Source organism: Myodes glareolus, chromosome 23, assembly GCF_982192425.1.
Source record: "Myodes glareolus chromosome 23, mMyoGla1.1, whole genome shotgun sequence".
NCBI classification, from domain to species: Eukaryota; Metazoa; Chordata; class Mammalia; order Rodentia; family Cricetidae; genus Myodes; species Myodes glareolus.
In genome coordinates this window covers 17,689,185-17,703,983 of record NC_142048.1, presented here as the reverse complement: position 1 = coordinate 17,703,983, position 14,799 = coordinate 17,689,185, and the positions used below count along the sequence as shown (strand labels likewise).

At 40.4% G+C, this 14,799-nt stretch overlaps 1 long non-coding RNA gene across 2 annotated transcripts in view; it reads left to right on the top strand.

Annotated features, from left to right (window-relative positions):
- The window catches only part of LOC148118312 (uncharacterized), a 37,738-nt gene that overhangs the window by 13,389 nt on the left and 9,550 nt on the right, over nucleotides 1–14,799 (top strand). The window contains exons 1-2 of one of the 2 annotated variants that reach the window (XR_015736137.1): nucleotides 5,745–6,089; nucleotides 6,668–6,793. This is a non-coding gene — a long non-coding RNA (uncharacterized LOC148118312). Of the gene's footprint in view, nucleotides 1–5,744; nucleotides 6,090–6,667; nucleotides 6,794–14,799 lie in introns of those variants that run through there. The other variant, XR_014998536.2, reaches the window with a different exon arrangement.

Here is a 14,799-nt window from a genome sequence, read left to right as displayed (position 1 = left end):
AGATACTCACCTACGGTGAAGACTGGTTGCCTATGACAGTCTGAGCTGTCCCCGCTCTCCATAAGGCATGTACTATATTGATTAAGCCCTACTCCAATGCACTTTGGGAACGACAGGAGTGGGAAGTAGAAAAGCATCAATCTAACAGGACAAACGGAAGGAAATTTTCCTATGTTTCATGCAGTGGATACTTCCCCAACTCCTCCCTTCCTCCTTTTCTCCCTCCCTTTCTTCTTTCTTTTCTCTCTCTCTCTCTTTACTTTTGAGACAAAGTCTCTACGTAGTCCTGGCTGTCCTGGAACCCTATGTAGACCATGCTGGCCATAAATTTATAGAGATCCACCTGCCTATGTCTCCTAAGTGCTTGGATTAAAGGCATGTGACACCTCACCCAGCTTTCCCTGCCCACATTTCTAAGCCCTAAGTCACACTTTCACAAGAAGTTGAAAATCCAGAACATACTTGTCTTCTAAGCAACTAACCACTCAGCAGCTGACAGCAACAGTATTTCTGTTGGGGAATAGAATGTTTGTTTAACTAGGGAAAGATGTGTTGCTTTTGTTTGTGTTGCCGAATAATTGTTTACCAATGTAAAAATTGTGTTGAATTTATTTATGCCGCATTTGTTTAACTATGTAAGGATATATTGTATTTGTTTCACCTTGCCTGCCTAAGGCACCTGATTGGTCTAATAAAAAGCTAAATGGACAATACCTAGACAGAAAAGGGATAGGCAGGGCTGGCAGGCGAGGAGAAAAGGGGAGTCAGCTAGCCCACCAAGAGACAGACAGACAGACTTGGAGGAAGCAGAAAAGCAGGAAAGCAGGACGGACAGCATATAGATGGGGTAAAGGAGCCTCGGGGCAGCGTGTCGATTAACAGAAATGGGTTAATTTTAGTTTAAAAAAAAACCTAGTTAGAAACAAACCTAAGGCCAAGAATTCATAATTAGCAATAAGTCTCCTTGTCATGATTTGGGGTCTGGTGGTGCAAGAAAGCCTGCTGAAGGTTTCTGTATTCGGGAGAATGAGACACAAGATAAGGAGTAACAAATACTGAACATTTCTTGCTAAGGAGAGCTTGGCTAAGAAGGCGCTTCCCCTAGTTTCTGAGGGGAGTTTGGCTAAGAAGGCGCTTTCCCTAGCTTCCATATTTTATTCATTGTTTCATTTGGACACAATGAAAAGGTACAGTAAAATTGTACAGTGCTGCCAATAGCAACTTCTCAAAGACTGAGCAGCCAATTCCATCTTGTCCAGGTAAAATAAAGAATCCACAAAGAAGTATCTTATACTGATGTTCCTTAGAAGTCTCTAATGATGCACATTCTCATGCAAGTGAGATTTCTGGCAGCAGCTTGCAGAGAATAAGGCGTTAGAGGTTTCACCTGCTTCTGTCTGAGTGCGCTGCATGGCTTACTAATCTAAACTATCACTAGTCACAGATTCAATTCTGTGGCATCCCCTGCAGCTTTGCTGGCTGCCGCTTAATCCCTATGAATGCTTTCTGCAGATTCCTTACATTTTAGGGTACACAATAATTTTCTAACTACTGAAGAGTAGCTGGTTTGTGGTACTAATACTTGAATGTTCATGTCATAACACACAGCTTTATTCTTCACCATTCAGACAAAAATAGAATAGAATAGAACAGAATTGAACAACCTTGAGGTTTTATCACAGGAGTAAGGCCCAGGTTGCCTCTATTTTAAACCTGTAAAGATTTTCTTGCTTATTCTTTAAGGAGATTTAGAATTCTTACTCAGGAGCCCATTACTGTTTTTCTCTCATGGTTGCCTCTAGGCGAGTGAGTCCTTTTTTTGGCATCCATGGCAGAAAAGATTTCCATTTAATGTTAGATGTTCTTCACCAGTGATCTTTTTTTTTAACTGCAGAAAAAAACACATAATAAAAATTTCCGTTTTAACTGAAAAAAAAAAACATAGCAGGACCATGGTGGCGCACACCTTTAATCCCAACACTCGGGAGGCAGAGGCAGGTGGATCTCCGTGAATCTGAAGCCAACCTGGCCTACAGAGCAACTAGGACAGCCAGGGCTACATACAGATAGGGCTACCTTGTCTGAAACAAACAAACAAAGAAAGAAACAGATAAAGCAAAAAGGTTGGCCTTGTGGATGACCCTGAACTTGAACTTGGCACTCCCCCTCCACCTCTTACGTGCTGGGATTTCAGGTGTGGGCCACCATGCTAGGGTTCTGCAGTTGCTGGTGCTACGGATTTGCTCACACTGGGCAAAGCTCTCTACCAACATCCCCAGTCTCATTTTAACCATTTTAAATGTACATTTCGAGAGATATTAAGTGTATTCACAACATTGTACAACCATCCATCCTCAGAATCTTGTCTTTTCCACAAACTGAAACTAAACATCCCTTAAACACATGCTTACCCTCAGCCCCCGTCTTCGCTGCTGGGCCCTGGCAAGCTGCCGTCTTGCGTTCTATCTCTGTGAATTTGACTCTTGTAGGTGCTTCGCGGAAGTGGAACTACACGGCATTTGTCTTTTTTTTTTTTTTTTTCTGGCTCATTTCACTTAATGTAATATGGTCAAGACTCACCCATTTTTGAAGCGTATGTCCGATTTCAGCCTGGACAATATTTTATTAGTGTAAGTACACCCTGATTTGTGAAGCCATTCATCCCATGACAGACATTTGGGTTGTTCACAACTTCTGATAGTTGTGAATGATGCTTCAACAAAAACAGGCTCTGTCCCAATCTTTGTTTCCAATTGGACTATATAAGAAGTGGAGGCGATAAAGCCTGGAGTAGATTTCTGTTCCATTGCTAGCTGTTTTTCACAACACCAGTGCATTTTACATTCCCACGGTGTTCAAAAATTTTATTTCTTCTATAACTTCCCCCACACCCCTGAGAGTTTTTAACAGGGGTGATTTTCACACTTGGAGTTTGGCTTCCTTGTTATTCAGGATTGCCACTCCTGGCTATTTTTAAATAACGGGATAATACTTCCTAGTTGGAGGTAACACACACCTTTTCCCCCTACCCCACCCCCCACATTTTCAAATGTTTCTTGAAAGAATGGGTGTAAGGGAGGGACACATGCCCAGGTGGAACCTCAGTTTGTGCCAGAGAACTTTTCTTGATGCCTGAAGGCTTTGTCACATCATGGAGGACACTCTTCCTTTCTCTGCCTTTTCACAGCCCTGCTTTGATTCAGTAGGCAGCGAATTCCTTAGTTTAATTAAAAGAAAAAAGAAGAAGAGAGAGAAAGAAGAGGGGAAGAAAGTAGGAGGCAGAAATATTTCCAAATATTAACACTTGTTACACAGGATTTCTCTTACTTGCTTTCTTCTCTTGAGTGTATATATATATATATATATATATATATATATATATATATATATTTGTGATCTTTCTTTTCTCAAAAGCAGAACTTTTTTCTAAAAAATGCCTTAGATTTGCAATAGTCCTTCCAAAGCAGGATGAAATATATTAGTGAAATGAACACGGTAATGAATGGAAGTTCTGCCTGGCACGTGGAACTGATCTAGCCATCTGTGTGCCACTGACGGTGACATCATACGACATAGGTAACTACAGTGGGAAAGCAAGGCAACTCAGCTGAATGATAACCATTGCATCATGCATTGTATCATGCAGTGAATTAAGTTAATAATTTCAAGAATGTACATGGTTTGTGAAGGATCTTTTCAAAAGTATGCACATCCTTTTCCTACAGTGTTTGCAGTTTGTGTACCTTTTCCACTTTTAAAGTTCCATTCTAAAAATCATCTACTTCTGGGGATGGAGAGATGGCTCAGCAGTTAAGAGCATTGACAATTCTCCCAGAGGACCTGGGTTCAATTCCCAACACCCACATGGTAGTTCACAACTGTCTGTAACTCCAGTTCTAGGGGACCCAACACCCATGGCAAAACATCATTGCACATAAAATAATAATAAAAAAACCTTAAGATCCATCTTCTTCCTTAAATGGTTTTTAGAAGAGATATCTGACTACTTTCTATTCAACTTACACAAGACCTCTTCTGAAGAATCTGGATTTGCCACAATCCCAAAAAGTGGTGACTAACAGCTAGGTAGGCATCACAGCACATAATCCCAGTACTTGGGAGGTGACGGCAGGAGTTCAAGCTTAAGCTGCATAGTGAATTTGAAGCCAGCCAGAGCTACAAGAAATACTGTCTCTAAATAGATAGATAGATAGATAGATAGATAGATAGATAGATGAACTGGTGGCTAATTAACATTTAAATTAACACACTTTTCTGATAAGGAAAGAAGATTTGCATTCTATTTGGCTAGAATAATGATACTTATGGCCCTTTCCATTTCATTAGTGTATGAATACACTAATTATTCATTAGTATATTAGTGTATTAGTACATTAATATTAGTGTATTAGTATATTAGTAATTAGTGTATAAATATACAGTCAACAGAAAATACATTGCCGTTCAATTAAGCATATTCAAATTATAAAAGTAACTCATAATACCTTGTACAATCATAGATAATGTTAACTACACCTTCCCCAGGCAGGAAAGCATAGGGAGTAGTTTAATAACCTGGAACTCCACTTGGTATTGGCTGTGCACAGACATAGCCCTTCTACTAATGTACTTGACAGTTAGGGCTCTCACCTGCATGCTCTGCACACTTACACCCTTCTCTGAACAACACACTTAGCAGTATGTTAGCAACTTAAGACCCCTACCTTCACCAAGCTACTCACACACCTTACTCTAACTATGGAGTAAGTTTTTCTGTAGAGACTCTCAGTCTGAGATAGGTTCTATTCAATCATACCCAAGTTATGGCCGTATATGAAAGCAGGAAAAATGATCCGGCCTTAGCTGGTTTGGGGAACAGAACAATAAGGCAAAACTGTGTTCCCAAGTGAACTTTTAAGGGAGAATCTCTTGTTCATAATATTATTCCCACGTATAATTTGGTGTGCATGTCATTAAAATCAAATGTATCATGGCAAGAACCATGAGCAGTGAGTGAAGGCCTACCTAACTGAAGCTCATCAGTCAACATAGAGAACGATTCACACTGCATTCTTTAGCACCAAACTCTACCTGCTCTTAAACCCCGTAGAAGGAAGCCCCAGACAGCAGTCAAGGCTTTGAATATTTCCAGCTTTCTTGCAACATATTCTGACCTTCAGTATTGCTTGGCTTTGAACAATTTTCTTCCTACTTTGTATACCTGTGTGTGCTTATTTCAATGTTTTGAATAAAACCCCCCCACTAAGAATCTGAAAACATTTGACCAGGCCTGATCACCAATCACAATAGTGTGCAACCTGCTTAACCACTGTAGTAACTGGAACTCAACTGTTGTAGAATAATCTTTTTGCACACTCTGGCGATGCTATTGACCAAGCTTCAATAACTAGTAATAAGTCTCTGTGTCATGATTTGGGAGCTGGCTGGTGAGACAGAGAAAGACTTGCTACTCTCAGTGATCATAAATTCCATTAAAAAAAATACCAAAGTGGTGGTGGAGGATACAGATACCAATAATTCTATTTCCCTGAGTTTTCAAAAGCTGGGCCAAATGAGTAAATGACCAGGCACTGAAGTTTTAATGGACAGGTTTTTGTTTTTAAGAATAGATCTCAGCCACTGTCTGCCACGTCTCTGCTGTATGTCATTGTCACCTGCAGGGCAGGGTACATTCAGGATTCTGTGGCTTCAAAAGCCAGTGACTTTGCTGCCTCTCCCAACCGTTTGGTACCATGCCCAGGCGTGCCAGCTTATCTACAGTTGTCCTGAACTCTCTGATCAGCTCCCTCTCTTTGCACGTTTGTTTAGCTACTTTTTTTCACGCCCACTTAGCTTCCTTCCTCATCCCATATGTCACACCCCAACTTTGATGGTCACTATCAATCCGAGATTTGGGGCCTTTGCTGGGTAAATCATTTTTCTCCATCCAAAAGTATTTCTGATCTTAATGTCTTTTCCATAAAAAGATTTATTATATCTCCCTGGGAGTTCTGTTTCCATGTATGTCTTTGCGCTACTTGGATGTGTTTCCTATGGAGAACAGGAGAAGCCGTCAGATGGAACTGGAGGTACAGACAGATGTGAGCCACCATGTGGGCTCTGGGAATGCAGTCCTGGTGGTCTGGGAACGCAGACCGTGCTCTTAACCGCTGCACCATCTCTCTATAGAAACGGAACCATAGCTTTGTCCCCTCTAACTTACAGAAACTTCTCTCACGTGGCTTATAATCTGGTGGCAGCATAATTTATTTTCCAAATTATGACCCTTCTACAAATAATAGAGAACTATTAATTTGTAGATTGGCGCAATAAATGTAAAAGGTATGATAAGTACATGGTCATCCAGACATTAGTGTTTTATTTCTATTATATTTATCTGGTTGTCCTACTTTGCCAGGCAACTGGCAAGGGTTTTGTCGGTCAGTGTCTGCTTCATGCCTGGTCCAAAGCCTGGCATTTAATAGTTAGTCACTGAGGTTTGCAAAACATATCTAGGTTAGATAAATGAACTAATGAAATAATTAAATGCTGGCTAGTATTTTTTAAAATTGCTCTTTATTTAAGCAGTTTTTACAGATAGCACTGCTAATTAATTTGTCTTTAAAATGGCTAATTATGTCTTTGTCTATTTTATGTTGCTAAATAGAATATCACTGGCTAGTTGTAAAGAAAAGGGATCTGCAGCTTCAGAAGCTGGAAAGAGCAAGCTCACGAGTCCTGCATCAGGAAAAGACCTTTGGCCCTCTCAGAACCTGGAAGAAGACACAGCCTGGTGAGAAAACCCAGGGATATTTAGAAATCCGCAAATCTACTAGACGTGGTGGCACATGCCTTGAATCCTAGCAATTGGGAGGCAGAGGCAGGCAGCTAAGTTCAAGGTCAGGCTGCTCTACAGAGGGAGTTCCAGGACACCCAGGGCTACACAGAGAGACCCTGTCTCAAAAATCAAACAAACAATAGAAAAAAGGAAAGAATGGAGGGAGGAAGGGACAAAGGGAGAAAGGAAAGAAAAGGAAAGGAAAGGAAAGGAAAGGAAAGGAAAGGAAAGGAAAGGAAAGGAAAGGAAAGGAAAAGAAAAAATAGAAAATAAATTCACTAATTCCACAATGGAACAGTGCACACTGATGGCCTCAGCTAATCCTAATTATTTTCTAAAGGTCCCGCCTACAAAAGCATCAATGAGTGACTTTGGAGATCAACAACATATAAATGTTTGGAAGGCACATTCAAATTACAGCACCTCTTGAAGTGTGCTACAACCAAATACCTGAACTTCGGACAGAAGTACAAGCCTTTGCATAGAACTTTATTGAAAATTGTTTCAGCTCACAAATGACTCTTGCCTGAAACGATGGTTATGTGTGTGCGTGTGTGTAGGTGGTGTGTATGTATGTGTTCATGTGATTGCGAGTATATGTGCATGTGTTTGTGTATATGTGGTGTCTTCCTCTATTGCTGTCCACATTATTTTTTTGAGAGAATGTCTTTCAATGACCCAGAAGTACATCAGTTTACCTAGGCCGGCTAGCCAATGAGCCTGGCTGACTCTCGTCTCCCCAGCACTAGGGTTACAGATCCTACATCCCCATGCCCAGATGTTGAGGATACTGGGAATCTGAACTTAGTTTCTCATTCTAGCTTGGTAGGCACTTGCTGGTTGAACCTTCCCAGCCTCTGGTGGGTAATTTTAGTATGTCATCTTGAATAGGCTACAAGGTGCTCCAACACTTGGTCAAACATTATTCTGAGTTTGTAGATTAGCGTATTTCTGGATGATATTAACATTGATGGAACTCATGTAGTCATCTGGGGGTCTGAGTTCCCCCCCTTTTGTAAGTGGTAAAGCCTCCAGCCTGATTGCTTTCAAGATGGAATAGCAGGGTGGTCTTGCCTCTGAAATCAAGAGTCAGCTCTTCCCAAGTCTGGAGCCACCTTCCAAAGTGGAGCCAATCTTCTCTGCAGGGTCTCTGGCTTGCTGACTGGATTTTGCAACTTCTCAGCTATATACAACCAAAACGTGGGCAAAATTCCTACTGGGGGGTGGGTCTTTCTACAGAGTTTCGGTTTCTCTGCAGTAGAGTGACTGACACACATGACTAAAGGAATTCCGGTTTTATCAAGTTCAGCCTTGAAGTATTACAAATCATCACCTAAAACAATGCTTCTAGGACTGGGAAGACAGTGCTTACCTAGTGTGCCTGGATCTCATGCCATTACCACACCTGCAATCTCATTTGTGAAACTGGACACCTGTAATCTTAGCTCTTAGAAAGTAGAGGCAGGAAGACCAAGCATTGAAGTTATTGCCATGAAGAATTCTTCTTATTCCATGAAGAATTGGAAGGCAGCCTGTGAGGAGAAACTACCTCAGGAAAAAAGAAAGAAAGAAAGAAAGAAAGAAAGAAAGAAAGAAAGAAAGAAAGAAGGGAGGGAGGGAGGGAGGGAGGGAGGGAGGGAGGGAGGGAGGGAGGGAAGAAAGGAAAAAAGAAAGAAAAGCTTCTAAAGCAAATATAACAAAATATAATCAAGGAAAAGCAAACTTTTACAATAAAGGCAAAATATATATAACAAACTACATGTATAATTAGTTTACAGTTTAGCCATGTGTTAGATACAGAATTTTACTTTTCTTTGCTCTCCTCTTTAAAAGACAAACTCTTCCACAGCATACTAAATAGCCAAATCACAAAATAACAGTAGAAAGCTTGTGCTTCCACTGAGGGAGGAGCCAGCAAGGAGAGGAAGGAGGTGGTTGTCCATGTGCTCCTTCATTGTTTGTGTCCCGGGCTCACTTCCCACTCTTCACCCTTCAGGGCTTAGTGCGGCTGTGCAGAAGCTTACCTGCCACCAGAATGAGCGCTCAACTAAATGGACCAGGCAATTATATCCACAACTAGTTTGTCTGCGTTTTTCCTACCCCGAAATGGTTATTTTTTACAAAAAAAAAATCAAACTAAATGATGATTTGAATAAGAAAACAGAAGTGGTAGAGGAGAGATAGATGTTTGAGAGGAGGCGGGGCCCAGGGATGAGGTGGCGTCTCCTATAATCCAAATTGTGTATGAGGCTCACTGGAGGCTTAGGGTAATGAAGAGGCCAAGAAAATACAAGAAGACATTTCTTTTTATCCTTCAGTCCCAAAATGCCTTATTTACTCCCAATTATATCCAGTATTTATTACTTACATACCATGTGCTTGCTATTATATAGACTGATTTTAATTCTTCAAAGGACTTGGAAATTATTCTCATAAATCACTGGGTGATTCCACTTTTCTTAGTCCACAAAAAATTTCTAATTTCAGTACCCAGGAAAAATGGCCTTTAAAAACCCCTGGTGTACAGGCTGCGGTATTATATCGCCCCAGCAGCAGAGAGGTTTTTGTTTTGTTTTGTTTTTTGTTACACAAAAAAGACATTTTAGGTTTTTCCTTTCTTCTTAAATACTTAAACTTTAAAGATTAAAAACTAACCAGACTTTTTAATTTTACTTTAATTCTTACTCTTTGGTCATGTGGGAAAATGTTTCTAAATTTCTATTGCTCAGAAAGGATTTTTTTTAAAATCCATCAATATTTCATGAGATTTATTAATTTTAGTTGTTTCGATATTCAATTGTAAACAAATATAACATTTAAATACTACTAAATATCTCTACTCTGTTGCTAATAGGACAAATGTAGAAGCGCTTACAATGCTAAAACCTAAAAATAAAAAATCTTTATCCTTAACTCAGATAATTTCATTGAGATCTAACCACATTAAACTATAACTACATTAAATAAATAAAGGGAGAAGTCATTTGGCTTCATTAATGTTCTATAAAACAAAAACTCATGTGAGTACATAAATGTCCCTGTAAAGTACATTTAAAGGAGAAAATGGTAAATCTAATTTGGGTCTCCATTATTTAATTTGCTTTCGTGGGAGAATGATCTGTCTTTTTACAAGCATTATGGTCACGTGCTCACCGGTATAAGACTACTTGAGAAAACAATGTGCCTGAAACACAAGCTTCCTGTGAGCTGATTTCAGCTGCTTATAAAAAATACTCCAAAACGCGTGGAATAAGCCCCTCTTATAATATACATCATCCTGTCTGATTAAGAACTGTTGCATATCACAGATGTCCACTGTACGTTTCTGTACCTGCAAAAGTCGTTGATACTCAATCTTGTCAACTGCAAACAAATGTCCACGGAAACGCATCTCTAGGGACAAGGTGGAATGAACCGCCTTACGTGTAGGTGTTACCGTTTCAGGACTGGAGTTCTGAACAGACAACATTCAGCTTTTCCGGGCTCCCTGACTGCAGATGTAATGACCAGCCACTCCTGCCGTCATTCCTTTCCCCCTCTGATGATCTGCCCCTCCAACTAGGAGCCAAAATAAACTCCTCAAGTTGTTTTTGCCAGGGGTGAGTGCCAGCAACTAACTAAAATACCTTCTTCTCTTGTAACAACTTATTTTACCTGGTGAACACATACTGGGATGCTGTGGTGGTTTAGAAGAAAATGGCCCCCAAAGGGAATGGACTATTAGGAGGCGTGGCCTGGTTGGAGGAAGTGTGTCACCTTGGGGATGGGCTTTGAGGTCTCCTGTATGCTCAAGGTATGGCTCAGAGACAGTTCACTGCCTGTTGCCTTTGGATCAAGACGTAAGGACTCTCAGCTCCAGCACCGTGTCCACTTGGTGTGCTGTCTTGTCCTTGCCATGACAATAATGGACTATAGCTCTGAACTGTAAGTGAGCCACCCCAATCAGATGCTTTCCTTTCTAAGAGTTGCTGTGGTCATAGTGTCGGCTCACAGTAGTAGACAACCTAGATGCTTTCCCGTGATATCAGAAAACAAAGACAGAACTCAGAGCAGGTGTGTGTGTGTGTGTGTGTGTGTGTGTGTGTAAGAAACAGGAAGGGGCAGCACCAACAGGACCTGTTCTCCTATTCCCACCCATTTCGTCTTTATTTTCTACTTTTCCCTGCAGAAGAGTAGAGAAAAACTATCATGCCTACCTGAAAGAGGGCGGTAGCAGATGGATGCACACAGTTGGGTCCCGTGTTACAGCAAAGCAGAGGTTCCTAGCAGCCCGAGCCTCCTAGTGGAACTGTGGCCCTGTCTAATGGCACTGTAGTCAGTGACAGCCCCGGATGCAGCTGGTGCGTAGGGGTGAGAGAACGTATCCCTATACCACTCCTATGATTGTCTTAAACTGATCACTAAGTTCTCCGCAGACTTTGTCTGATGCAAAGGTATCTTTGGAGGCATTATCTAGTAGTCTTATGATTTTCTCTGGGTACCTACAGAATCTCATTATTTCACAAAGTCCTTTCCTCCAGATGCTATCAAATGTCTTCCTGAAGTTGATTAACAGACATATAAATATCAAGGGACCATTTTAATATATATAGTCTGAGGCTGGTATTTATCTCCATCTGGGAGGGATCCTGAGAAAAAAGGCAAATATTCTAGTTTTCACCTTTACTAACTTGTTTGGGGAAATTGTTTTAAAATAAGCCAAGACAAAACCCAGCCTTGGGTGATGCACGATTTTTGTCAATGAACTTAGGCTTTTGTGCCCTCCATGCTTCCAAGAACCCAAAAAGCAATAGTCAGCAAGCCAGAGGTTAATTGTTTTTCTACCCTTTACTTGCTCAGCGTTCAAGTAAATTAGTTCAGTTTTAATCTAATGCATTGAGGAGTTATTTAGGTTGAATTCTATTCATTTTAGTGGCATAAAATAAAATGTCTAGATTCTTAGACCAGTGTCAAGAAACTAGATGGTGTGGTTCTTTATGACACTAAGAAAATGTTGTTTTCCCACCCAGAGAGATGACTCAGTGGATAAAGGCTCTCGCCATTAAGATTGTTGACACGGTTCAATTCCCATGATACCCATGGTGGATGGAGCTACCAGCAAGTTGTCCTCTGATGTCCACACAAAAACTGTGGTACTCGCACCCTCCCATGCATGACAGTAATGATGATGATGATGATGATGGTGATGGTGATGATGGTGATGGTGATGATGATGATGATGATGATGATGATGGTGATGATAGGCTGAAGAGAGGACTCAGTAGTCAGGAGCACTGACTGTCCTTTCAGAGGACATGGTTTAATTTCTAGCACTCACAGAGCTCTTAGCACCACCTGAAATTTCAGTTACAGGGAGTAACATCCTCTTCTGGCCTCTGAGGGTACCATGCAGGCAGATGATAAATAGATATACTTGCAGGCAAAACATCCCTACACTTAAAATAATTAAAAATAAATCAATGTTTCTTTAAAAAGAGAGAACGCATGTTTTTTAAGTGACTGTTTCCAAAACTTCAACGTGTGGTACATTCATATCATCCTAAGACTCAGGAGGTTGGGGCAAGAGAACTGTGTGGTCAAGTCTATGCTTGGCTACATAACAAGACCCTGGGGTGGAGGTGTGGGCTGTTAAGCACATTTTAACCAAGACATGAAAAAATTAATATACAAATGGATAAAACTATTTGTTTTTTTTAAAAAAGTTGCTTTAGCTAGTTATATATACCATAAGATATTTTAAAATACCCAAATAATCTAGAAAACTCTCAGCTTTTTTGTTTTAACTATAGATAAAGCTGGTCCCATTGCATCAATGTCAAGTCCAAATTTGGAGTAGGAGGAGCAGAATGCACGACTGATATGCATTCGGAAGTAGATAGATGAGTTTAGCTTGAATCGTTCTATTCCTATGGACATTTGTGGGCAACGTAGCTGTATTGACCTGGTTGTCTCAAATAGAACACTGCCATATTTTACTTCAAATTAAGTAAATAAACATAGTGCTTCAGTTATATAATTAGTCCTCATCTATAGTCATACTACCCTGAGCATGTCTAATTTCAGATTATAAGTTTTCACATTTTAAAAATGTTAACATGTTTAAGTTGATTATAGTTCGGTAGACATTTCTGCTTAATGTAACAGTCAGTACATTATTTTGTTAAACATTACATAACCAAATGTTATAATTTCACTGTTAGACATTCCACTTGTTTAGCTCAGAAGAGAGACTGAGTTAAATACCTGGACTCTTTCTTGAAGTTTATTTCAAAATTTATCAGGACCAATCCCCCTCCCCCACTCTCCCTAAGTGACACCCTCATACCAAGCCTAGGATTGCCATGTCCTGGAATCTGGATGCCAGGGCTGTGTTGGCTTTAAAACTCTGTATGATGTCCCAATCCTGACTCCTCCATTTGATAGCATTGCCCAGCTGGAAGACGGAAGAAAAATCAAGTGAATGATACTGGAAAGGCCTGGAGCATTCTGCTCTTCTGTAGACTGAGCAATGGTTTGCTAGGAATCTTTCACTTGCGTTCTCTTCCTAGGATGGAATGTAACATATCCCAGCTGACGCACTCGAGGCCAGAAAATAGATCACGATTAATTTGACAAATGACTCCTAAACCGAGCCCTGCTGCTTAGGAATTTCCCCTTTGAGAGCTTGGCTTACAACGAGTTTATGTACCAAATAAAAACAGAAACTTGTTTCATTTGCCCACGAGTGGAAGCATGCTAAAATTTCACAGGAGTTTCCTTTCCTCTCTAAGTCTGTCTCTGCGTGCTGCCCCTTCCTCGCTGCCCTCTTTCCCACTCCTTTCCTCCATTCAGCTTGACCAAATGTCTAAGGAAGACCCGAGTCACTTCCGGTACTGATCATTTTTCTTTTTTATAGTTATAAGGGTTGGACGATGGTGGCGCACACCTTAAATCGCTGCACTTGGGAGGCAGAGGCAGGTGGATCTCTGAGTTCGATGCCAGTTTGGTCTACAAAGCAAGTTCCCAGACAACCAGGGCTATACAGAGAAAACTTGTCTCTGTAAAAGAAAGAAAGAGAGAAAGCAGGGAGACAGGGAGGAAGGAAGGAAGGAAGGAAGGAAGGAAGGAAGGAAGGAAGGAAGGAAGGAAGGAAAGAAGTCTTCAAATAAAAGAAAGCTTTTTCACACCTGAGAAGACAATTTCCACATGGATCCAAAGGTACACTGTAGATACTGCACACATAGTTTGTGTATACAAATCACTTTTTAATACACACAAATAGGTGGCATTAAGTAATTTTCATTATTGCACAATCATCACCATTATCCAGAACCTCTTTATATTCCCAAACTGAAACTCTAAGCCACTAAACAATAAATACGAATCCCACTCCTCCCAGATCCTTAATGACCATTCAGCTTTTTATGAATTTGACTAAGGACTACATACAAATGGAATTACACAAACTTCGTCTTCATTTTAAAGCTCATTTAAAATCCTAATTTTACATAATATTATGTTTTTTAGATTCTTGCATGTTGAGGGTTTGTTACATAATACAATGGCCACTGATCTTGAATCTTCCTACCAGCTTTTGAACTAATACAGGAATGTAGAGGGAGGAAGTTATTCAGAACAGGAAGGCAAAGTAGCGCTGTTGCTATTATGGGTGACGCTGTTGTGAATATTGCTGTACAAATATCTTTTCAAGGTCTAACTTCACTTCTTTTAGACCTTCAAAATCTCTCATTATTATGTGTTTTCCCAGCACTCGGAAGGCAGAAGCAGGTGGATTTCTGTGAGTTCAAGGCCAGTCTGGTCTACAAAGTGAGTTTCAGGACAGCCAGAGCTACACAGAGAAACCCTATCTAAGAAAAAAAAAAAACAATCAAACTGTCCTCACAAGGTTTGTGAGTTGAAGGCCAAACTGACTCCAGAGTGAGGCGATCTGGTCAATCAATGAATTCATTCATAAAAAATAA